The 25,482-nt window shown below is 39.2% G+C and overlaps 1 protein-coding gene across 2 annotated transcripts in view; it reads right to left on the bottom strand.

The window, feature by feature from the left end:
• LOC126267091 (uncharacterized) overlaps positions 1–25,482 on the bottom strand; it is a 201,682-nt gene that overhangs the window by 69,265 nt on the left and 106,935 nt on the right. The gene's annotated exons all lie outside the window — the stretch shown is intronic.

Here is a 25,482-nt window from a genome sequence, read left to right as displayed (position 1 = left end):
TAAGGCAAAAGTGTTGTATCATGCAGAGATATGGTGGATGTTCCCAAGGAGGAACTGAAAGCTGAGTGGGTCCAAGAAGGTATCATTGATGCACAAAATATAATGAAAAGGGTGAATGGCAGTCTAGTTAAATCAGACCCCTTTATCCTCACTTGCAATAGCATGAAGCTATCAGAGCATGTCAAGGCAAGTTTTCTTTGTGTAAATGTGCAGCCTTATGTCCCAAACCAATGCGCTGTTTTAAACGTCAGTGTCATTTGTGGTAAGGCTGCCCATGAAGGAATCTGTTGTTCCTCTCCAAAGAGTGAAAATTGCTCTGTGAATCATTTGGAGTAGGGACTACAGCATCTAACTCAAAGAAAGGAAGATACAGGAGCTGAAAACCCATACGATGGGGCCAAAAAGATCTGCAAACCCATGCAGCATCCCATATTCACTATTAAAAAGCTTATTTCAAAAGCTGAAACCGCTACACAAACAGAGGTTGCCACTGTCAGCACTACTACCTGTGTTTGTGAGCGCTATTCTCCCAGAGCCCCATAGGTCCCCCCCAGAACCTTAGGAAAGACTACAGTTGCTGACAACAAGGAACTTCTGGCACTTCACATTGGGTGCTATTCTCCCAGAGCCCCATAGGTCCCCCCAGAACCTTAGGAAAGACCACAGTTGCTGACAACAAGGAACTTCTGGCACCTCGCATTGGGGGCTCCAGTTAACAGATTAGTACTGACACCATCACTGCTGTGGTTGTTCCTATGACAGTTTCTTTGACGATAAAACCATATGGGAAGCATCAACCACAGAAAGCCAACAGTCCCTAAACCATCAGACCATGTAAATGTCATTCTATCTGATGGTTCTCACGATTCATCTTCAGACCTGAAGTCTGCCTGGGGCAACCATCTTACGCCATGACTGAGCCTCCACCCACTGCACACTTCCCACCTCAGTGGAGAGACAGCATGCAAGTCCATCCCCCTGATAAATGGCTCTCATGTTACTGTGGAACATCAGTGGGTTCAGGACACAAGCAGAGGAATGCCCCCTGTGGTAGCAACTGATGCCCCTGTGCTGCAAGACTATACCCTCTGTTGCAAGGATGACTTGACTGGAAAGAAGAGTCAATGGAGCTGTGATTGTCAACAAGACACACTCCTCCTCTACTCCATCCCTGGTTACTGACCTGCAAGCAGTTGCCATTAAAGTTCATGTGGGTCATCAGATTACCATCTGCTCTCTGTGTTTACTACCAAAGTGACTGACAGATTCTGAGGCTCTTCACAGATTTTTAGAACAACTCCTCCATCCATTTCTCGTACTAGGAGACTTCCATTATCCATACTATAGAATGGGACTCCAACATTACTTGACCCAGGGGTCACATGTTAGAGAGCCTCCTTACATCTGAGGAGCTGTGCATCCTAATACAGGCAATACTACTCATTTCAACACACCTACATGGTCATCCTCAGCCACCAACATATTGTTCTCCTCCCTGGCCCTTGCAAATTCAGCTCACTGAGACGTTACTGATGACCTTCATTCCAGTGACCACCTCCCTCCCAGGATTCACCTACTGGATTGAGAAATCACTGAAACGGTGCCGCCAAAATGGGTTATCAGCAGAGCTAACTGGACGCTTTTCAGCCAGCTAGCTGTGTGTGAATACCAAAGGAGCATCCAGGGATGGGTGGACCACATCACACACGTGATCCACTGTGCTGCTGGCTTATCCCACCCAAAGTCCTCAGGTTATCTTACGAGGCAGCCTATACTTTGATGGATCAACAAGTGCTGTTCTGCAAACCAGATTAGTTGTGCGGCTGTGTGACGGTTTAAGTGCTGCCCAATAGAGGAAAACCTTACAGCTTTTCTAGTAGTGAGAGTGACGGCTCAACACATACTCAAGGAGAGCAAGAAGATGTAACAGCAAACATTCCTGGATACTCTAAATGTCTCCTCTTGTTCTACAAAAGTATGGGAAGCCATCAGCAGGATTTCCAGTAACTGCAGTCGGTTACGTACAGCAGCAGTGCCATAACAGGGGTGTCTCTGAAAAATGCCCTGAGACATCACTCAGACAATGGCAGAGCATTTTGCAATGACTGTTGCCACTGCCAGCCATAATCTAGCATTCTGTCATTATCATGCCACCATGGAAAGGGGAGAGTTGGATTTAATGTTCAACAATTTGGAGTCCTGCACTTACTCATGACCGAATCTCATACAACATTCTGCAGAATTTGAAAATTTTATCATAGGATGTCCTCTGACAATGTTTTAATTCTGTATGGAAAATGGGCCAATTTCATAATTCATGCAGGGAAGCAATTTTGGTACCTCTCTTCAAAGCAGGAAAGGACCAAAAATGTCCCAGTAGTTATTGAAGTAATGAGCTGTGCAGGGAAGACCTTGGAGTGAATGATTAACCACTGTCTGGTTTGGATGTTAGAAACCAGGTGGCTCCTTAGATGCTCTCAGTGTGGATTCAGGAGATGTCGATCCACTGTCAACAACCTCACCCTGATAAGAGGTGGCTATCTAGCAGGACTTCCTATTTAAACAGGATTGTGTCAGAATATTCTACGACAACAGTAAGGCATATGACATTACTTGGAGAGACCATATTCTTGGGCAGCCCCACAAATGGGGCACCCGTGGCCACATCCACATATTCATTTTGTCCTTATTATCTAATCTACAGGGAGTTGGTGACATGCTGTCAGTCTCGAACAGGAGAATATTGCTCCTCAGGGAAGTGTTTGAAGTGTTACCCTCTTTGCCTTAGCCAGTCACATCTACTGTAAGGAGTCCTGTACAATGCTAATTATTTGTGGATGACTCTGCAGCTTTCTGTTCCTCCTCCAACATGGCAGGAATGACTCATCAATTGCAACTTACAGTTAAGAGATGGAAAGAGTGAGCCGCAAAGATAGGCTTTCCATTTTGTGCAAATAAGTTTGTGTGTATTCACTTTATTCCTTTCTTGGCATACTTTTCATTTATCTGACTTGAATACAGACATGATTCTACCTTTTAAAGAGTTGGTTTACTTGAAGCTATTGTGGCTACCACACCTAAAGCACCTGAAGGCAAGGCTCCAGAAGGCACTGAATATTTTAAATTTCCTGAGACACAGATCTTGGGAAGTGGACAGGGTGCATCTGCTTCTGTTTTATAGAGCTTTTGTATGATTGCAGCGACACTACAGTGCACAGTCTACAGACCAGCAAGATCTTCGTATCTGAAGATTATTGATGCTATCTTCCGTGAGGGGGTCAGATCAGCCATATATGCTTACAGGAGCAGCCCCAAATCCAGTGTCTCTGTGGAGGCTGGGGAATAGATAAAATCCAGCAGCAAATTCTCATGGAGCATCAAGCATTTAAGACCTCATCAGTCTTCCTACTGGTTTGATGCTGCTTGCCATGAATTCCTCTCTTGTACCAACCTCTTCATCTCAGAATAGCACTTGCAATCTAGATCCTCAATTATTTGCTGGATGTATTCCAATCTCTGACTTCCTCTAAAGTTTTGTCCTCTACTGTTCCCTCTAGGACCACAGAAGTCATTCCCTAGTGTCTTAACCAATGTACTGTCATCATGTCCCTTCTCCTTGTCAGTGTTTTTCACATATTGCTCTCTTGTCCGATTCTGTGCAGAACCTCCTATTCCTTACCTTATCAATCCACCTAATTTTCAACATTCTTCTGCAGCACCACATCTCAAATGCTTCGATTCTCTTGTGTTCCAGTTTTCCCAAAGTCCATGTTTCACTACCATACAGTGCTGTGCTCCAAACATACATTCTCAGAAATTTATTCCTCAAATTAAGGTCTCTGTTTGTCACTCACCCTTAGTCAGGAATGCCCTTTTTGCAACTGCTAGTTTGCTTTTGACGTCCTCCTTACTCCATATGTCATTGGTTTTTTGCTGTGTAGGTAGCAGAATTCCTTAACTTCATCTAATTTTTGGCCATCAATCCTGATGTTAGGTTTCTCACTGTTCTCATTTCTGCTACTTATCATTACCTTCGTCTTTCTTCTGTTCATTCTCAATCCATATTCTGTACTCATTAAATGGTTCACTCCATTCCCCATGTAATTCTTCTTCACTTTCTTTGAGGATGGCAATGTCATCAGCAAATTGTGTCATTGATATCTTTTCACCTCAAATTTTAATTCCACCCCTGAATCTTTCTTTTATTTCCATCACTGCTTCTTCAATGTACAGACTGAACAGTAGGTGTGAAAGACTACATCCCTGTCATACAACCTTTTTAATGTGAGTACTTCATTCTTGGCCATCCACTCTTATTGCTCGCTCTTGGCTCTTGTACATATTGTATATTATCCGTCTCTCCTTGTGGTTTGCTTGCATTTTTCTCTGAATTTGGAAGATCTTGCACCATTTGGCATTGTCAAATTTTTTTCCAGTTCGACAACTCCTAAGAATGTGTCTTGATTTTTCTTTAGTCTTGCTTCCATTATCAGCCACAATGTCCGTACTGTCTCTCTGGTGCCTTTATCTTTCCTACAGCCAAACTGATCACCATCTAACACATACTCAGTTTTCTTTTTCCCTCACTCCTCAGAATTCACCAGTATACCATACTGTTGCTCGTACAGCTATAGAACACCTCTTCTACGGTTGCCCATGAGCCCAGATGAAGTGTGAGCTGGAATCATTTGATGTGAGCCAAGTATAGGCCCAAATCCACATTTACCTCACTACCACCCAGGTTGCCCCAGAAACCCAAAGTAATTTTAGCTTTAATGCTGTACAAGGGAGATTACAAGTGTGCTTGTGTTTTTAATATGATGTTTTCTGACATTTTGAATTAGCATCACAACTATGTAGCTGTATTCATTGCATCACAACTATGTAGCTGTATTCATTGATGAGTCTAAGCAGGGGGATTTGGTTGGCTGCTCTGTCATTTTCCCTGACCATGTTCTCAAGAATCGGTTGCCTCAAGACTTCACTGTCTTTGATGCACACTAATAAGTGATGCTGATGACATCGGAGCAGATGAAATGTGTTGTGCCTGCTAAATTCCTCATCTGTCCTGACTCCCTAAGTGCCCTGCAGTCTCTATGACACTTGTATCCAACAAATAATGTAGTCCATAATATCCAGGACGCCCTTCTCCACTAAAGAAGGTTGTGCCAGGGCACATGCTTTGTGCCAGTGCACATGGCTATAAAGAGAAACAAAGTGGCTGATGTAGTAGCCAAGAAGGCATGTCACAACCCTCAGTCTGTCCAGTGTGCTGTCCCTCTGCATACTGCCGGCCGCAGTGGCCGAGCGGTTCTAGGCGCTTCAGTCTGGAACTGCGCGACTGCTACAGTCGCAAGTTCGAATCATGCCTCGGGCATGGATGTGTGTGATGTCTTTAGGTTAGTTAGGTTTAAATAGTTCTAAGTTCTAGGGGACTGATGACCTCCGATGTTAAATTTCATAATGCTCATAGCCATTTGAACCTCTGCATACTATTGCCTCACTGTTAAGGTACAGCCTTATGCGTAAATGTGAAGACGAGACACCAAACTGTTGACCATGGTATACCTCCTTCCAGCCATGCAAAACAGTATGAGGGCCTTCTCCTTTGACTTCACTTACAGCACAGCCCTCTGACACATGACTTCTTGCGCCTATGAGAGAACCTTCCTGTGTAGTGCTTTAGTAGACTGTATTTTGTATTGAGGCAATAGGGTGTCAGCTCATTTGTCAGCCAATTTTAAATGACAATGACATGAATGTTAAGTTTTGTGCAATGCCCGACTTATTCCCTACAATTTTAAAGTGGCCATTTTAATGTGTCTGAAGACAGTTGATTCCTTAACATCACAGTATCATACAGATTATTCTTCTGAATATTTCAGCCAAGAATATTGAAGTTTAAGCTCATAAACTAAAGTTCTCTGAGTATAACAATAAACTCAACATTTAAAAAGTTACATTTGCTAACAGAAAAGAAAGAGTGTTACAATTTTATCATCATTAGAGTGTTTGCGAATTAATACTATGAGCGTGAAATACTTATAAGTAATAATGTTTCTGTTTATTTTTTATGAACTCATCTAGAAAATGAATTTTATTTTAAAATTTTTTAAGATGGTCTTTTTATATACTAGATGTAACAACTGTGAGACATTTAGGAAGGGCAGTGGCTAGTTTCAGCCCAGTATGAATCATATCTTTTTCATGTAATGCTGGTCTGTGGCTATTTACATGGTTACTGGAACTCTAGTATTATAATGGCGTAGGTCACAGTTTATGTTTGGATTCATTGTCTTTAAAAGCAGTACTACTTTTAACACATAATGCACTTATAATTTGCCCCATGAACCCAAGACACTGATGAGAAGGGGGGGGGGGGGGGGAGGGGGGGGGGGGGTCTTGTGTGCCTAACTGTGGAAAGGCCAGGTAAACATGTGGTTTCTTGAGGGGGGCAGCAGCCTTTTTAGTAATAGCAGGACAACAGTCTGACAAGAGTTAACAGAAATAATAATAATAGGTAGTATTATTATTATACAATTCTTAAAATGATTTACGGTCTCCATTGTAACATCTTGCTGCACTAGTATTGTGAACAGCTGAAAGAAAGGGTAAACTGCAATGGTAATTTTTCTGAGGACTTGCAGCTCTACTGTATGGTTCGAGCACGATAGCATCTTCGTGGATAAAATACAGTGTGTCTCAAAAAGAATCATCTAATTTTAAAAAATCTTATGTATTATGTTATCTGAGATATGTGCATGAACAACATACAGTTGGAAGGAGCAAACTCTCAGGTTTCACATGGTTCTCACTAGGTAGCAGCAGTATGCACCCACTTCAGTTCTAGTAAAAATGGCGTCAGGACAACAGAAAGCATTTTGTGCACAGTGCGGGTCAGTAATAACTACTTGGCATGACTTTTTTACTAGGTGTGGTGTGGATCCTTCTCCAGTACAGAGCATTAGACAATGGCATGAACAATTCTGAGAAACTGGTTGTTTGTGTAAAGTCTAATTGCCAAGCCATTCCCATGTGTCTGACACAGACATCAAATGCATCTTCCATACTTTCACTAGGAGTTCGCTGTACACTCAATATGCCCCCGATGTCCATCTGGCATTGACATGTACACATGAAACCATACAAAATTCAGCTACTGCAAGCTCTTTGTGATGGTAACAAACAACAGTGTGTGGAGTTCTGTAATTTTGTTCTTGCCAAGGTGGAGGATGATAGATTTCCTCCACACTTAGCAATTAGCAACGAGGCAGGATCCATTTAAATAGAAAGGAGAACCATCATAATGTGAGAATATGGGGTACAAAACAAACACATGAAGTTGTACAACACGAGAGAAACTTCCAAAATTTAATGTGTTTTGTGTATTTTCACAGGAAAAGGTGTATGTCCATTTTTCTTTGCCGAGAACACTGTTATGGAAGCACATATCTAGATATGCTTGAGAACTTTCTTTTTCGCAGTTGGAGACTGATTCGAATGACTTCATTTACAACAGGATGGGGCACCACCACACTGGCATCTGGAAGTGCAGGAATTTTTAAGTCAAAAGATTGCTGAATGACGGATGGGTCACACTGGACCTAATGATTCAGCCTTACATTACTGACCTCCAAGGTCACTGGACCTGGCTGCATGTGATTATTTCTTGTGGGAGTTTATAAAAGACTCTGTTTCTGTGCCTCCATTACCAACAACAATGAATGAACTGAGACACAGCATAACAGCAGTTGTGGAAGCTGAAACTGAAGACACGTTCACTGCAGTGTGGAACAATTTGAATACCACATTGACATATGCCATGCATCTTGAGGGGGGCATACTGCACACCTATGAAAAGCATGGAAAAAACTTTTTGAGTTTCCTGTTCACCAAAAAAAAAAAAAAAAATTCATTGTATATGTTTATTAGTTTCAGAAACAGAGACGTGAAATTGAATGATTCTTTGTGATGCACCTTATGTTAGTTCTGAATATGGATCTCTGGGTAGAAAATACACAGGAAGATGTCGTCATCAGGAAAAACAAAACTGGCATTCTACAGATTGGATCATTGAATGTTAGATCCCTTAATCGGGTAGGTAGATTAGCAAATTTAAAAAGGTAATTGGTTAGGTTGAAGTTAGCACGTGGCAGGATGAACATGATCACCTGACTACAGATTTATAAATGCAAAATCAAATATGAATAATGCAGGAGTAGATCTAATAACAGACAGGCCATGTTGAATATATTAGTGGTCTGTGAGGAATAAGCTACTGATTAATCCCCCCTTTTTTTTCTTTTAAAAAAAAAATGCCTGCCACTAAACAATTCCACACACAGAAAAATTAAAAATCAAATATTTCTTTGGAAAACCAAAAAATTAAGTGTCACTGAAACAAAATTGCTTTGTTTACTTACAAGACAATCTGAAATGGAATTCCCACAACACATTCTTAAATTCTAAGCTATCTAAAATGAGCTATGCAATGAGAATTATATGGAACAACACAAGTGCTGAAGAAGAGAGGTGTATTATGCACACATACTTCCCGTTTTGAGTTATGTCATCATATTCTTGAGAAATTCTCTTCACAGCATAATAGCTTTAAAGGAACAAAAAAAATTGTGAGGATAATGAAAACTGCAAACAGTTGAAAATCATGCAAACTACGATTGGCTGGCGACTAGCCTCTACCCCTCGACTCGCTTAAATGTCAATCACAATGTCATTTCAGTCGGAGTATAAATCAGTAGTGGTACAAAACAAATACATAAATAAAGTTGAAGAAACATACCTTAATTTTTGATGGCAAATGTACACCACCTCAGATCATTCCTGCGTATGAGCTCATCACATATGGTATCAAGGTCGAGTTTTATCGATTCATCTCTACGGGTATTGAGAAGGGCGACGGCATTAAGATGATCCTGCCTCATTATAGAACGAAGATACATTTTCACCCTCCACAGACAAGAAAACAATTGCTCAGTGGTGCAGGATGTTACCGGAATCTTCAGCACTACATGCATGAATTTCACTAGTTCAGGCAGTAGGTCAATCAGGTGGTTTTCCTGTTTTGGGTATTTCACTATGTCACCCAACAAACTAATATTCACAGAATCACTACTTTTGATACTCTCATAAAACATGCTTCGGTGGAGAAGCAAGCATTCTTTATCTATATCTGATTCGTACAAAGATAAAATAACAAACAAATGTTTGTTATCACCAAGAAGAAATTGTTCAATTTGATTACAAACATGAATGATAGAGTTTTGAACCATGATTCTAAGAAGCTGATGGATGTATCCATTGTTTCATAATACAATCTTCTATATTTGTCACATACTTCAGTGAATGTTCCTACAGAAGAACTGATGGATTCATCATATTTCTTAGGGGCTTTTCTTCTACGGGGTAATTTTGGGCAATCAACATCCATATCTTAACATTTTGAAGTTACTTCACCCCAGAATGATTCAAAATTGTTTCTTATAAATTTAATAGAAGTTACAAGAGTGGAAATCATCTTATCGGCTTCCTCTAAGTGTAGGGATTTCATCTTTAGCGCAATGTTTATGGTATCAATGTGACCATACAGTTTTACCAAAAGTGAAAACATGAAAAAGCCATTTTCTTTGGCCCCAGTGTCTGAATTGTCATTTCTTGAAACATTTAGAAAAAATTCCTGAAGTTCTGAATAGTTGAACAAAACTGAAGACATTGTCAAGCCCATCTTGTAGGACAAAGTGGTTTCAGATTTGTAGAGGTATCTGCCATCAGGTGGGCAAAAAGATCTAATCTTGTAAGTGAATCTCTCACAAAATGTATTAAGTCCTTCATAACATTCAATGCATTTTGACATTCTGGAGCTGCTTTCACAGTGTCTTGTAGTGTTAGATTTAAACAGTGTGCAAGGCAGTGCACTAACATAGCTCTCTTCTCCATTTCCATACACTTTGCCTAGACACCATTATATAATCCGGCCATGTTAGCTGAAGCAATGGCCCCTACAATTAGATCTAGGCAAATCAAATCGTTTTAAAGTGTCAATAATAATATCAAACAGAGCCTTAGCTGTGGTACTTTGTACTGAGTATAACCCTAAAAAATATTCTTCTATCTCTAGCAAAGCATCAACAAATCTTACACAGATAGTAAATTGCTCTTTGTTGGCTATGTCTGTTGTTTTGTCTGCTATTATTGCAAAATACTGTGCACTCTTGATATCCTCCAATAATTTTCTAAGAAGTGTATGACTTAAAATGCCCAAAATTTCGTTTTGTAAATCAAGGACGTCCATTCGTAAGCTTCGCGCTGTAGCCACATTAAAAGTAGCTGGTTATCTTCACATCGAAGGCGTAATAAATTGTCAAAGTTACTTGTTTCATCAGTATGCCCATGTATTGCAAGCTCCTGCACTGCTAAATAATGGAGGGAAGATATGATTTTTAGTAAACAAGTTCGGTTTTCTTTCATTTGTGTCAGTTTTTCTTTGGAAATCTGGCTAAATACATTGACATTCGATTTTAAGGATTTGAATTTCAGTACAGCTTCTCTATGGCAGCATGATGCTTCATGCGCTTTCAGTTTTTCTACCCCTTTCTTCCAGTTCGAAAAACTAGTTTGCATGAAAGTTTTTCCATTTTGTGAGAAAACTGAAAACCATTTTCTTCACACATTTGTCTGAAAATTTTGTAAAAAATAACATCTTTTACCTTATTGTAATCAATCCATGCAAATTGCTGTTTCCAAGAGGGCTGATAACAGTGTTGTTTTTTTCCGGGAATAGTGTTTTTTGTCACCACCACAGTTCTGTCACTATCTGTGTATTTGTTGTCACACACAGCACCACTAACACTGGGTCTAGCTTCACCATCACTAACACTTGCCACATTGTCACATTTCTTCCTAATTATAAACTTGTCCATTTTAAACTGGACAGTAAGAGACGAAAGATTAACAACTGAACTGAGTCACAGTAAGACTAACTGACCACTGGCGATGCCCAGCTCCAGAATATTTACGTTCGCTGCCAACATTATCTGTGACCTGCGTAACAGTACTGTGCACCTAACAAGAATTAGCCATGTAACAATAGTGTTGATTATTGTCAGGGCTGGCTCTAGGGAGGGGCGAACTGTGCCATCATCTAGGGCGACAGATTTTTAGGGGTGGCAAATCCATCTTGCGTAAATGAAGGAATGTGAGCATAAATTGGAAATACAGAATATTCATAAAATCAGGGGTCTTATTGAAAATTATCTATGGTACAGAAACAGTGTGCTCCAACTTACGAAAGAAATGTTCCCTCCAACAAAAATGGCTTAAGATGTATTGCACTGTAAACGTATCACTGACTGATGCTTTGACCTTAAAGACATATTCGCAACAAAGAGACTAATGAGCGTGATATGTGAAAATAAGGCATCATGTATGAAATATATTGTGGGAAAAGTTGACTATGTCGAAAAAGGGGGTGGGGTGTGTGCTTGACATGTTCGCACAGAGCGTCAAAATCCCTGGAGTTGGTGCTGATTTGTGTGGTGTTGTACCTAGTGATTGTCAATATAATTTACAAAAATAAATTAAGAGTCTTTAACGTTACCTAGTCCTTCTAGCGATCAAATTCGGTGTCACTATTGCTCATTAGTTTCTTTTAGAAGCTGCCAGCAGAGTGCTGTGGGAGGAAGTGGAACTCGTCCTAGCAGCAAAAGCACTGCGAGCTCATGGTGAGCTTTCGTTCCCCGCATACCTCAGTACCGTAAAAGTGTGTGATAGTGTAGGTGCAGGGGACAAACCCTGTCACGACAGTTCGTCATATGGAGAGGTTGAAGGAGTAGCAGAAAGTAATACCCAATAGCTTGTATAATCGGTATTTTTTTCTTACATAATCATTGCATACTATTATGCAAAAATTGATGTGCAAGTTTTAACAAATTTCCCAGTAAAGGATGATGAAGGGGGAGAGAGCAGTGAGAAATGCATGTTTGAATATTGGGGAAGGGGGGAGGGGGGTGGGGCGAGGCCCCTACTTTTAACTATTGGGAGGGCACAAAGTACCTTGCCCCTCCTAGTTCGGTGCCACTGTCTAATAATGAATAAAGCAATAAGAATGTGAGTAAGCTACTACGAACAGCATAATGAACACATTTTCCTAGCCAAGATAGACCAAAGCCAACAACCACCACAGTAGTACAAGTTTCTAAGCAACTAGCTTTGCAGATGATGAAGAGATAGAAGGAATGCATGAGGAGATAAAAGAAATTACACATACAGTTAAAGGAGAGGAAAATTTAATTGTTATGGACGAATGGAATTCGGTAGCAGCAAGGGGAAAGCAGAAAAAACAGTAGGAGAATATGGACTGGAATGAAAGAGGAAGCTGCCTGATAGAATTATGCACAGAGCACAATTTAATCATTGGTATATTACAATTAAAATTAGTTTGTTACTGACAGATTGAAGTGACAGGGGTGCACTGTTCCTTGCATGCAGTTAGCCACACTCTGTAAGGTGCTGCACGTACCTACAAAACAGACAAAGCAGAGAGCAAGTATAACTCATAAAAGAACTACAATTATATGGCAGCTGGCACCTACCACTCAACTCACTGAATCATCAATCACAAACTTATGTTAATCAGAGTTAACACTTTATATAAAATCACACAAAGGTTGTCTATGTTGAAGAGACCTGCAAACCCTGCAAGGTTTCAGATTGTTTAAATAATGGGAAGACACTGATTTCAGAAACAGATTCTAAATTGAAAGATATTTCTGAGGGCAGATGTGGATTCAGTCCAAACTTTATAAGTTGTGAACTGTGGACTAAAAATGAAGGAACTGCAAAAAAAGTAGGAAACTAGGGAGATGGGACCTGGATAAGTTGAAAGAACCGGGGGTTATTAAAAGCTTTGCAGGAAGCATTATGCAACGATCAACTGAAACAGAGGAAAGAAATACAGTTGAAGACGAACAGGGAGTTTCCAGAGATGAAACAGTGAAGGTTTCAGAGGATCAAATAAGTAAAAAGTCAATGGCTAGTACAAACCCTTGGATTTCACAGAAGATGCTGAAGTTAACTGATGAAAGGAGAAAATATAAAAATGCAGCAAATGAAGCAGGCAAGCAGATGGGAATACATATGTCTGAAAAATGAGACTTACAGGAAATACAAAATGGGTAAGAAAGAATAGCTATAGGACAAATGGTAGGATATAGATGTACACTCTAAGACAAAAAAAGTAATGTGCCATGAAGAAATTATCCAAAGGGGATGGATATTGGTAAAATGATTACAATTTCAGAAAAAATTACATGATTTATTCAAGAGAAAGAGCTTCACTGATTAACCAAGTCAGTAACTCTGTGGTCTACATCTGGCCCTTATGCAAGCAGTTATTCAGTTTGCATATGCCCTTGGGTGACATTGTGCCAAATTCTATTCATTTGACACATTAGATCATCAAAATCCTGCAGTGGTTGGAGGGGCCTGCCCATATTGCTACAAACCTTCTCAACTGGGGAGAGATCCTGCAACCTTGCTGGTCAAGGTTGGGTTTAACAAGCACGAAGACAAGCAGCAGAAAATCTTGCCATGTGTAGGCAGGCATTATTTTGCTGAGATGTAAGCCTAGGATGGCATGCCATGAAGGGTAACTAAACAGGCCATAGAACTCACTGATCTACCACTATGCCATGAGAGTGCTTCTGATGACAGGTCCTGCTATGGAAAGAAATGGCACCCCAGACCATCACTCCTGAATGCCGGGCTGTATGGCGGGTGACAGTTAGTTTGGTATCTGACCACTGTCCAGGGCATCTGCAGATGTCTTCACTGGTCACCGGGGCTCAGTTTGAAGTGGGACTTATCACTGAAGGCAATTCTACTCCGGTCAATGAGAATCTAGTCTGAAGATGTGACTGGATAGGCCTTGGACAGAGGTGAGATACCAACATGACTGTTGCTCGCCATATGTCCTGGCGATCAGTAGTGATGGTCTGGGATGCCACTTCTTTTCATAGGAGAACCTATTTAGTTATCATCCAGGGCACCCTTACAGCACAATGGTATGTCAATGATAGTCTATGTCCCTTTATGTTGCCCTTCATGGCAAGCCATCCTTACATTTCAGAATGATAATGCCTGCCTGCACACAGCAAGAGTTTCTACTGCTTGTCTTTGTGCTTGTCAAACCCTACTTAGACCAGCAACATCACTGGATCACTTCCAAACTGAGACAGTTTGGAGTATTATGGGCAGGGCCCTCCAAGTACATTAGGATTTTGATGATGTAACACACCAACTGGCATACTCCTCAGGAGGATAACTAACAACTCTATCAAACAATGTCAAACTGAGTAACTGCTTCCATGAAGGCCAGAGGTGGAACAATGTGTTACTGACTTGGTCAATTTGTGAAGCACTTCCTCTTGAATAACTCGTCTGATTTCTATGAAATTGTAGTCATTTGTTTGTCTGTACATGGACATCACATCTATTGATCTCCATCCCATTTGGATAGTGTCTACAAGAATATAAAACAAACATTTGGAGAAATGAAAAGCAGATGTATGAATTATCAAAAGCTCAGACAGAAAACCAGTACTAAGCAAAGATGGAAAATCTGAAAGGTGGAAGGAGTATGTAGAAGTGTTATACAAGGGAAATGTACTTGAGGACAATATTATGGAAATGGAAGAGGATGTAGAGGATGATGAAATGGGAGATATGATACTGTGTGAAGAATTTGACAGAGCACTGAAAGACCTAAGTCAAAACATTTTACTCTTATTAACACACACATGATGCTCAAGCAGTAATCTCTGTGTGCATCCTACCTTGTCTTCCACCTTTAAGCTCTCAGTTTTTCAAATCTTGTCCGAGGCAGTCCCAAACAATCAGTCTTTCCTTCTTGTCCCATACCCTAACTCTCTCCTGACCCGCAATTCTGGGTGACTTTCCTGAAATCTACCCCTTTTCCAAGAACTCTCCAGTCCTTTTCCTTCACCTTCAATCCTTCCGCCTGAAGAAGAAGCCACTGGCTCCAAAAGCTTGCCAATTACTACAGTCTTTTACATGTGTGTACTCCCGTCGCTTGGTGGGTAGGTTTTTTATCTATCCAATTTAATAATTTTGTCAATAATTGATTGTTCTTGTTGTTATAAATAAGATATAAAAGATTGACATTTCAGTTACACGTCTCAGTTATTAAACTAGAGTGTAAAAATGTCAACTGAAGAGATCAATACCAAGCAAACTGTGTGCTTACCAATAGACCACATGACTTAGTGATCTGACTGATACCTGATGTATTACAACCCCCTTTGGCCTAGATCTATGCACCAATTCAATTAGGAATGTTGTCATAAAGCCATTGTATGCCCTGCCAAGGCAAGTTGGCCTCCAACTGTTCTTAATACCCTGGATACTGGCACTGGAATGGACTTGACATCCATGCTGTTCTTACACACAGACTATCAGGAACAGATGTGGCACCTTGCTGGCCAAAGGAGTACCTCAACATCACACAGACAATTCGTAGAGACCCATGCAATGTGTGGATGAGCATTGTTCTGTGGAGAAATGGCACTATGATATTGTTGCCACAGCGCCCATGATGGCTCCCCACACCATGCTACCAGCAGTAACACCACTACACCTCTTCAAAACTTTGCAAAAATGAGTCCTCTTCCACAGTTGCCAATATACTCACTGATAATGGTTAACCAGGGTAATTAGAAACAGTTGAATGCAATGTGACATCATTTGTCAGCAGTCCACGCCTCCCAGTCATGGCACCATTCCCAACACAGCTGTTTTTGATGTGGTGTTAATAGCAGCTCATGCATGGGATGGCTAATTCCCTAATCCAGTTGCTGCTAGTCTCTGATTAATGGTGTAAAATGACACAGAATGTTACAGAGTGCTCATTACGTGTTTGCTAATGCCATGTTCCGATGCAAAGATGTTACAATGTTCTTGGTGAACAATATCGAGATTTTCCCTTGCGGTGGACAGACATAGTTGATGTTGCATCCACACTGCTATGCAGTCCAACATCATATCACTGTAACACTTGAATGGCCCACAAATCTGGATATTGCAGGATTTCAACAGATGGCCAAATGGATACTCACAATAAGACCCCTTTCAGGAGCTGATTATGCTGTCTCTCATGGGTATGTGGCATCTACATGTCCTTCAGAGAGACCACTCAACATCTGACACTGTTCACACCCCTAATATACCCTACATGGGTAACACTAAACACAAACACCACTAATGCACTCTGGAGGATATTCCAAATGTCACAGAGAATTGCAAATCTTTAACCTTTTACATACTCACCGATGCGTACAAAGTTACATTGACATCTGACCTGTCTTCTGAGTGTTTCACTCTTTTTGTCAGGCAGTGTATTTCCTTTGATTGTATACTATTTTAGGTGGCAGCTTCTTGAATCCACACATTATTTGAATGGGAATATTGAGAGATCCCACATGTCCACTTTTTGACAAAATCAATTTACCTGTGATTTTGTACTTTAAGCATATAGCCTGATCATGATGTACAGAAATCCCATGCATTCTGAGATTTTTTGTATTGTTATGCAGCCAATATATCACCTTAACTATCACCATAACTGAAGAGAAACTGCACAAGTACAAAAGATATGGGTTTTCTCAAAATTTTAACAAAACATCATGGTTGTGACTGCATTTGAGCTCTAACCAGAAACTAAGTACAGCTTCAAAATTCAGGTTTAATTAAGACATGGAACATAATAATGTAAAATGTTAAACTGAACTGAATATGTAATTCTGTTGCCACATGAAATGCATGACAACTAAGATAACAGAGGGCAGCAAGATAGAATTATATGCTAACTTTACTGACTTCCAAACAAAAAATGAACAGAATGGATTCCTTCAAACCTCTTAGAAGTAAAACCAGTGGCAAGAAAGAAGCCTAGAAATGATAAGGAATTTGGGACAAAGAAACCAAAAGGACAGTCATATGTTTATTGTTTATCAGGTTGTCATACTATGATTCAGGTTTGTAAAACTGCCTTGAAAAGTGTTCTTGAAGTCACCAGTGACTGCATAGGGTACCTGTACAGTTTGTTAAAAGAAGATAAATCTCCCTAAAATAAGAGGGGAAAATGTTGTCATGGAATTGCAAAACCAGTAGCTTTAACAGTGGAAATAAAAAATAACATCAATTCATTTTGAGTCAGGAAAGCACATTATACCAATGAAGAATGAAATTATCTTGACCCTAAACTTAATGTGAAGATTATGTGGCAGATGTTCAGAAACATTAAATGGGATATTCAAGTTGACTGTCAATTTTATCTGAAAATTTTCCATGGAAATTTTTAAAATTTGCGTAGCCACAAGTGGATACACATTACACTGTGGATAGCACATATTTGCTGAAAGAATATGTAAAATTAATAACAGACTCATGTGTAAAGATGAATTTTGCAGTGATAATACAAAAAAACAGAGGAGGTACTAAATTTTAAGCAATGGTGGCTAAATTCCTACTGAAAGAATGCTACTTCTGTTGAAACTCAAGAGTTTCTGTTGAAACTCAAGGAAGGGCTACACAAAGAGATAGCAAACAGCACTTTCATGTAACACAATTCATAGATTTCTGTTATTCATATGAAACTCTTAGTATTTTTAAAGTTAAGCCATTCATTGATGGAGCAGATGACCATACATTGCAATTAGTTAACCGAACTGTAATTCCACCAAGTCTGTAAGCCAGACTTATCAACATCATATGCTTGTAAATAAGACCTAAGGTGACTTCTACCATGCCTACAAAAACAAGAAATCATCAAGAACTTCTATTCTGACTTAAACAATTGGCTAACATGTGTCAATGAATGAATTGTGTGTGGAGTATTATGCCAAAGAGAATGGAAAATAGCCATAATTTCTTTGATTTTTGTCCATATTAGCAATGAAGTATGAATCAAACATTGGTTTATGTTTATTTATCACAAAATACTGAGAAAGCCCACATGTTCACTAAAAAATTGTAACATTATGTCACAAAAATATACTAGGATAGCATACAGAGCATTGGCATTCATCCCTACACATTCATTTTAACAAAATATGAGAAGATATATGGAATTTCAGTACAATTCTTAAGACTGGAAAGTTTTCTGTATCTCCTGAAAGGTTTAGTGTGTTGGACAAGTGGGGCATCTCAATATCCCTATTTACTTACAGTGATGTGTTGCAAGGAGGTAAGTGCAAAAGAAAGAAATATTTCCTCAGCCTTCGATTGGATCATGAGACAATGGGATAACATATAAATCATCTAGTATGGAGCAACACCTTGTTTGGCATTCACATCATGTGCAAGACTGCAATGTTTTTATGATCAGTCTATATGGCATGAAAAACCTGTATTATTTTAACAGACAGGAAGCTGTGACAGAGTTGGACACTAATTACAAATGCTGTTGAACATAGTTATTGTTGTTGTCATTGTGGTCTTCAGTCCAGTGACTGGTTTGATGCAGCTCCTCATCCTACTCTATCCTGTGCAAGCTTTTCCATCTCCTAGTAACTACTGCTACCTACATCCTTCTGAATTTGCTTAGTGTATTCATCCCTTTGTCTCTCTCTATGATTTTTGTGCTCCACAGCTCCCTTCAGCACTAAATTGGTGATCCCTTGATGCCTCAGAATGTGTTCTAGCAGCCCATCTCTTCCTCCAGTCAAGTTGTGCCACAAATTCCTCTTCTCCCCAATTCTATTCAGTACTTCCTCATTATTTACGTGGTCTACCCATCTAATCTTCAGTACTCTTTTGTAGCACATTTTGAAAGCTTCTATTCTCTTCTTGTCCAAACTATTTATCATCAATGTTTCACTTCCATACATGACTACACTCCATACAAATACTTTCAGAAAAGACTTCCTGACACTTAAATCTATGCTCAATGTTAGTAAATTTCTCTTCTCCAGAAACACTTTCCTAGCCATGGCCACTCTACATTTTATATCCTATCTACTTCGACCATCGTCAGTTAGTTTGCTCCCCAAGTAGCAAAATTCACCTGTTACTTTAAATGTAATTTCCTAAACTAATTCCCTCAAAATCAACTGATTTAATTCGACTACATTTCATTATCCTCAGTTTGCTTCTATTGGTGTTCATCTTATGTCCTCCTTTCAAGACACTGTCCATTATAATAAATGAAAAGCACCAGTTTGCTTTTGTTCTACAATATTACTTTTATTATAAACCGGTTTTCAGCTTAGAAGGCACAATTATCCGTCTTTTATAGTAGATTAATGTCTGAAGATGGCCTTGAAAGCCAAAAACCAGTTTACAATAAAAGTAATATTGTAGAACAAAAGCAAACTGGTGCTTTTCATTTATTATAATGTTGTTCTACCAAGAACCGACAGAAGATTCTGTTAACACTGTCCATTCTGTACAACTGCTCTTCCAGGTCCTTTGTTGTCTTTGACAGAATTACAAAGTCATTGGGAAACCTCAAAGTTTTTATTTCTTCTCCATGGATTTTAAAACCTACTCCAAATTTATCTTTTGTTTCCTTTACTGCTTGCTCAGTATACAGATTGAATAACATCGAGGAGAGGCTACAACCCTTCCTCACTCCCTTCCCAACCACTGCTCCCCTTTCATGCCCCTTGAGTCTTATAACTGCCATCTGGTTTCTGAATAAATTTTAAATAGCCTTTTGCTCACTGTATTTGAACCGTTCAACCTTCAGAATTTGAAAGAGACTATTCCAGTCAATATTGTCAAAAGCTTTCTCCAAGTCAACAAATGCTTTGGTTTGCCTTTCCTTAATCTATCTTCTAAGATAAGTACTGACTCATGTGTTCCAACATTTCTACAGAATCCAAACTGATCATCCTTGAGGTCAGCTTCTACCAGTTTTTCCATTCATCTTTAATGAATTCATGTTAGTATTTTGCAGCCATAACTTATTAATTTGATAGTCCGGTAATTTTCACACCTGTCTACACCTGCTTTCTTCATGGAATTTTTATATTCTTCTTTAAGTCTGAGGGTATTTCTCCAGTCTCACACACCTTGCTCATCAGATGGTAGAGTATTGTTATGGCGGGCTCTCCGAAGGCTGTCAGTAGTTCTAATGGAATGTTGTCTACCCCGGGGCCTTGTTTGGACTTAGGTCTTCCAATGCTCTGTCATATTCTTCACACAGTAGCACATCTCAAATTTCAGCTTCATCTACATTCACTTCCATTTCCACCTTTCTGCTTTCCATTCTTTGCTTAGAAATGTTCTCCATATGAGCTCTTGATATTCATACAGGTGGTCATCTTTTCTCCAAAGATCTCATTAATTTTCCTTTATGCAGCATCTATCTTAGCCTTAGTGGTATATGACTCTACATCCTTACATTTGTCCTCTAGCCATTCCTGCTTAAGCATTTTGCACTTCCTGTCACTATCATTTTTGAGAAGTTTGTATTCCTTTTCACCTGCTCCATTTACTACATTTTTACATTTTCTTTTTCCCTCAATTAAATTCAGTATCTCTTCTGTTAACCAAGTATTTCTACTAGCCCTCACCTTTTTACCTACATGATCCTTAGCTGCCTTCATTATTTCGTTTATCTGAATAAAACAAATCAAGTGTCACCCTTCTAAGCGAATTCTAAGTGTGTTTTTTATTGCTGCGAAGTTGACGTGCTGCATAAATGGTTGTAGCGACTTGGTGTGTCACCTCTGACGATGCAGCTCGCTGGCTGCAAGCAGGGTATCTTGGCGGAATTAGACAGTGTTTTGTTTTCCAGCATTGTATGACTATCTCTGCAACAAGTGACTGTTCATATCGGTAAACATAAATGATATACCATGTGTGTTGACTTGTGGAGTTTGCTTTGTGTTGTTTAGCTGTTCAATTTTGCAGATTTAACAAATTTTGCTTGTACCTGTTTTACGTGTTTGGTTTGTGGATATCAATATGCCCCGTTTCAGCAATCGAGTGTTTAAGAAAAGGCACAATGAGTGGAAGAAGAAATCTTTTGTTATTTTGAAGGGAGATACTGTTCAGACTGCTTCACCAACTACTCCAAATGAATATTTTCCAGCAAAAAACTTTGTAAAAGCAAAGAAAAATCTGAAAACTATGAAAGTGACAGTAATGATGTGAATGAAATAATTAACATTTCCTTGCTGTCTAATATGTTGAAACATAACGTATTATGCCACGTTTGCATAGAAAGAGGACTGGAATTGAAAATAACTTCACACATTGGTTTGGCATGTAAAATGTTATTGAATTGTAACAAATGTGCTGCAGAAATTTCGTTTTCTAATTCTAACAGTATTTCTCATAGTGGTAATAGTGGAAAGAAGGTGTATGATGTAAATGTTAGGCTAGTGTGTGGCTTGCATTGCATTGACAAGGGCAGTGCTGCAGGGACAATGTTATGTGGAATTATGAACTTGCCAAAACCACCAACCAAGTTTGGATTTTATAATGAATTGGTGGGATCTTCTGCTGAAGATATTGCACAAGCAACAATAAAGAAAGCAGTTGAAGAAGCTGTGACAGATAATGGGAATTGTAGAGATTTAACTGTTGCTTTAGATGGATCATGGCAACTTAGAAGTCATAAATCTGTAAATGGAGTTGTGACAGCTGCCAGTGGAGGCAGTTGCAAAGTAATTGATGTTGGTATTCTCTCAAAACATTGTATATATAAGGGAAGCACCAAGGACGAACATAGTGAAAGCTGTGAAGCAAATTTTCACGGCACGAGTGGAGCGATGAAAGTAGAGGGAAAGAAAGCAATTTTTTCCAGAGCACGGGAGTGGTATAATGTACGATACACTAACTATCTAGGAGATAGTGATTCCAAGAGATATAAAGCTGTAGAAGAACTCAAACCTTATGGCAATGAAATTCACATTAAAAACAGGAGTGCATTGGACATGTGCAGAAGCACATGGGGGCTCGCTTGCGCAAACAAAACCAGACATTAGGATTCCAGAAGCTTAGTGATGGTAAGACCCTTGAGGAAGAGGAAGATTGACAGATGAAGCAACTGACAGATTACAGAGGTATTATGGGTGTGCAATTATGCAAAATACGAGAAGCATTGAGCATATGAGGAGAGCACTATGGGCGATTATTTTGTCATACTGCATCAACAAATGAGCATGCACAATATGCACTGTGCCCCACAAGTGATGACTCATGGTGTAAGTACCAATCAGGAATGGAATATACCCATAAAACAGTTTGCCAAATGCTGTAATTGATGTAATTAAGTCCATATTCAGAGATTTATCACAGCCAAGTTTATTGGATAAGTGTTTACATGGGAAAACACAAAATCCAAATGAAAGTGTAAATAATTTAATTTGGATTAGGATTCCCAAAAGAGTGTTTGCACAGATAAAAACATACATTGCATTTTGGAGTGTATGATGCAGTGGCAACATACAATGAAGGAAACATTATCAAATGTGATGTGCTGAAACGTTTAGGTTTCCAAGCAGGACACAACACCATTTCCACAATGCGCCTAATTTATAAAGAAAGACTAAGAGGTGCAGGAAGAAGAGACAAGAGCCTACAACATGCAGCAAAAGGGAATAAAAGAACAGTGAAAAGGCAACTAACACTGGAAAAAGAAGAGGATGCTGATAATCCATCATATGGGGCAGAAATGTATTAAAAAACTTTGGAAGCCATTTCCCGTAACTTTAAGATTTTCATCTTTGAGGAACATTTTCTCAAAACTGCTAACAGTATATCAATGAAATTTATACACAATATTGTTTACTTCTTGTCCTTCATTTTTATAACAAATTGTAAAAAAAAAAAATGTATAATTCAAGAGTTATAGAAGAAAAAGTGCAAAATTTTAGAGAAAAAAAATAAGCATCTGTTTAAAAAAATTGTAAAACAAAAACCAATACATATTTCTTAACATGGCATTATAACTAAGTAGAGAAATATTCACTGAACATGTAGTCCAAATTTCAGAGCAAAATGTTTAATGGTTTTAGAAAAAATGTTCCTTCTATTTGCTAAAATTAACATGGAGGAGATGGATCGTTCCGGCTTCCCTTAAGACAATTTTTCCATCTGAGTTCTTAATATTCATACTGCTTCTTTTGTGCATATGACTCTTTAATTTTCCTGTACAGAGTATCTATCTTTCCACTAGTGATGTATGCTTCCAAATCCTTACAACTGTCCTCTAGCCATACCCACTTAGCCATTCTGCAATTCCAGTCAATCTCATTTTTTTAGACATTTGTATTTCGTTTTGCCTGCCTAATTTGCTGCAGGTTCATATTTTCTCCTTTCATCAATTAAATTCAATATCTCCTGTTGTATCCAAGGACTTCTATTGGCATTGTTCTTTTACTCATTTGATCCTCAGCTGCCTTCACTATTTCATCTCTCAAATCTACTCATTCATCTTCTACTGTACTCCCTTCCCCTGTTCTAGTCAGGTGTTGCCTGACACTCCCTCTGAAACTCTCAACAACCTCTGGTTCTATCAACTTATTCATGACCCATCTCCCTAATTTCCTACTTTTCTGCCACTTCTTTAGTTTTAATCAACAGTTCATAGGCAATAAATTGTGGTCAGAGTCTACATTTACCTCTTGAAATGTCTTAAAATTTAAAATCGGTTCCAAAATCTTTGTCTTTTAATTATACAGGGCATACATAAAGTCCAGGAACACTTTCAATTATTTATTGCACAAGATGTACAGATGTCATACATATTGCATTTTGGAGAGAAACTCTGAAACATTCTATATGCAAAACATGAGTGACTCGACAAACGTCAATACGGTAATCGAATTCTTGCCATACCCATCCCAGCATGGCATAATCAACTATAGCAATCACTTCGCGTATTCTCTCCAAGAGGCGGTACATACACCAGATCTTTAATGTGTCCTCACAGAAAAAAAGTCACACAGAGTGAGATCTGGTGATCAGGCAGGACATTTCATGAAATAGCTGTCCCCTTCTGTAGCATGGCTGATCCATCAATGCAGCAGTCCCATGATTAGGTACCCATGAACTTCACAATGAAAATGGGGGGCAGCCCCATCCTGCTGAAAGATGAATGGAGAGTCCCACTGCATTTGAGGCATCAGCCATTGCTGCAAGATGTCCAAGTAGGAATATCCAGTGACAGTGCTGTCACTGAAGAAGAGTGGCCCGTACAGTTTTCGACATGACAAGGCACAAAATACATTTACCTTTGGGGAATAATGCTAAAATTCAATGCTTTCGTATGGATGCTTTGTACCCTAGAGTCGACAATTATGTCTGTTCACTTTCCCATTAGTGTGATAAGTGGCTTCGTCACTAACAATTAAGCAATCAACAATGCCATCCCCACCCTCATTCAGTTGTTGCAACTGTGAACAAAACTCAAAACTCTTGGTCTTTCTCATCATCAGTGAGCTTCTGCACTAACTCCAATTTGAATGGTTTCATAGACAGTTGCAGGGATTTCCACACTTTCATTGGAGCCATTTCAAGTTCACAGAATGCATGATGCACCAATTTATTTGGACTCCTTATAAATGTCTCTCGTACGTGCTCCACATTCACTTTACCCGCACTGGGATGTCCACTTCTCTTTGCTGGGCACAAGCAACCCATCACAACGAATTTGTTGTGCCAGTGGTAAATGGCCTTTCTTGTTGGTGGCTTCTTACTGTACTTGGTTCCAAGCATCCATTGAACAGCTATAACACACTTGTTTTGTTGAACTTCAACGCACAGAAAGCTCGCTTCGCACTGAACTAGCCATGTTTGTGATTCAGGTATACATGACAAAAAACTCAACATGACATATGTGCAATATCTGTACAATGTTTGGCTCTTGTGTAATAAATAAGTGAAAGTGTTCCCGGACTTTATGTACATCCTGCATAATCAGTGTGAAACATTGTGGTGTCTCCAGGTCTCTTCTTCTAATACAACCTTCTTTCATGATTCTTAAACCAAGTTTTAGTGATGACTATATTATGCTCTATGTAAAATCCTAACAGGCGGTTTCCTCTTTCATTCCTTCACCCCCTCCCCCTCCCCCCAGTCCATATGCACCTAGTATTTTCCTTTCTCTTCCTCTTTCTACCATTGGATTCAAGCCCCCTGTCACAATTAAATTTTTGTCTCCATTAACTATCCGAATAATCTCCTATATCTTGCTGGCTATTATATCTATGAAAAAAAAACCACAAAAATAGGAAACAAAATGACTGATTTAACAGTTTAGCAAACCCAAGGGTCTTTGTTCATAATATCAAAGATAAGTAATGTACTTTTTTTTAGCTTGATGCATTCCCAAGCATGCATGAGGTGCAAATGTTCATGTTTCATAATTACAGTAAGACAAAAGCAACTAGAAACTTTTTTAGATTTTGTCATATTAAACGCATGATTAATTATGTT

Source organism: Schistocerca gregaria, chromosome 1 (genome assembly GCF_023897955.1).
Source record: "Schistocerca gregaria isolate iqSchGreg1 chromosome 1, iqSchGreg1.2, whole genome shotgun sequence".
NCBI classification, from domain to species: Eukaryota; Metazoa; Arthropoda; class Insecta; order Orthoptera; family Acrididae; genus Schistocerca; species Schistocerca gregaria.
Note: the sequence above shows the minus strand (reverse complement) of the source record. Positions and strands in the feature narration are given on the sequence as shown.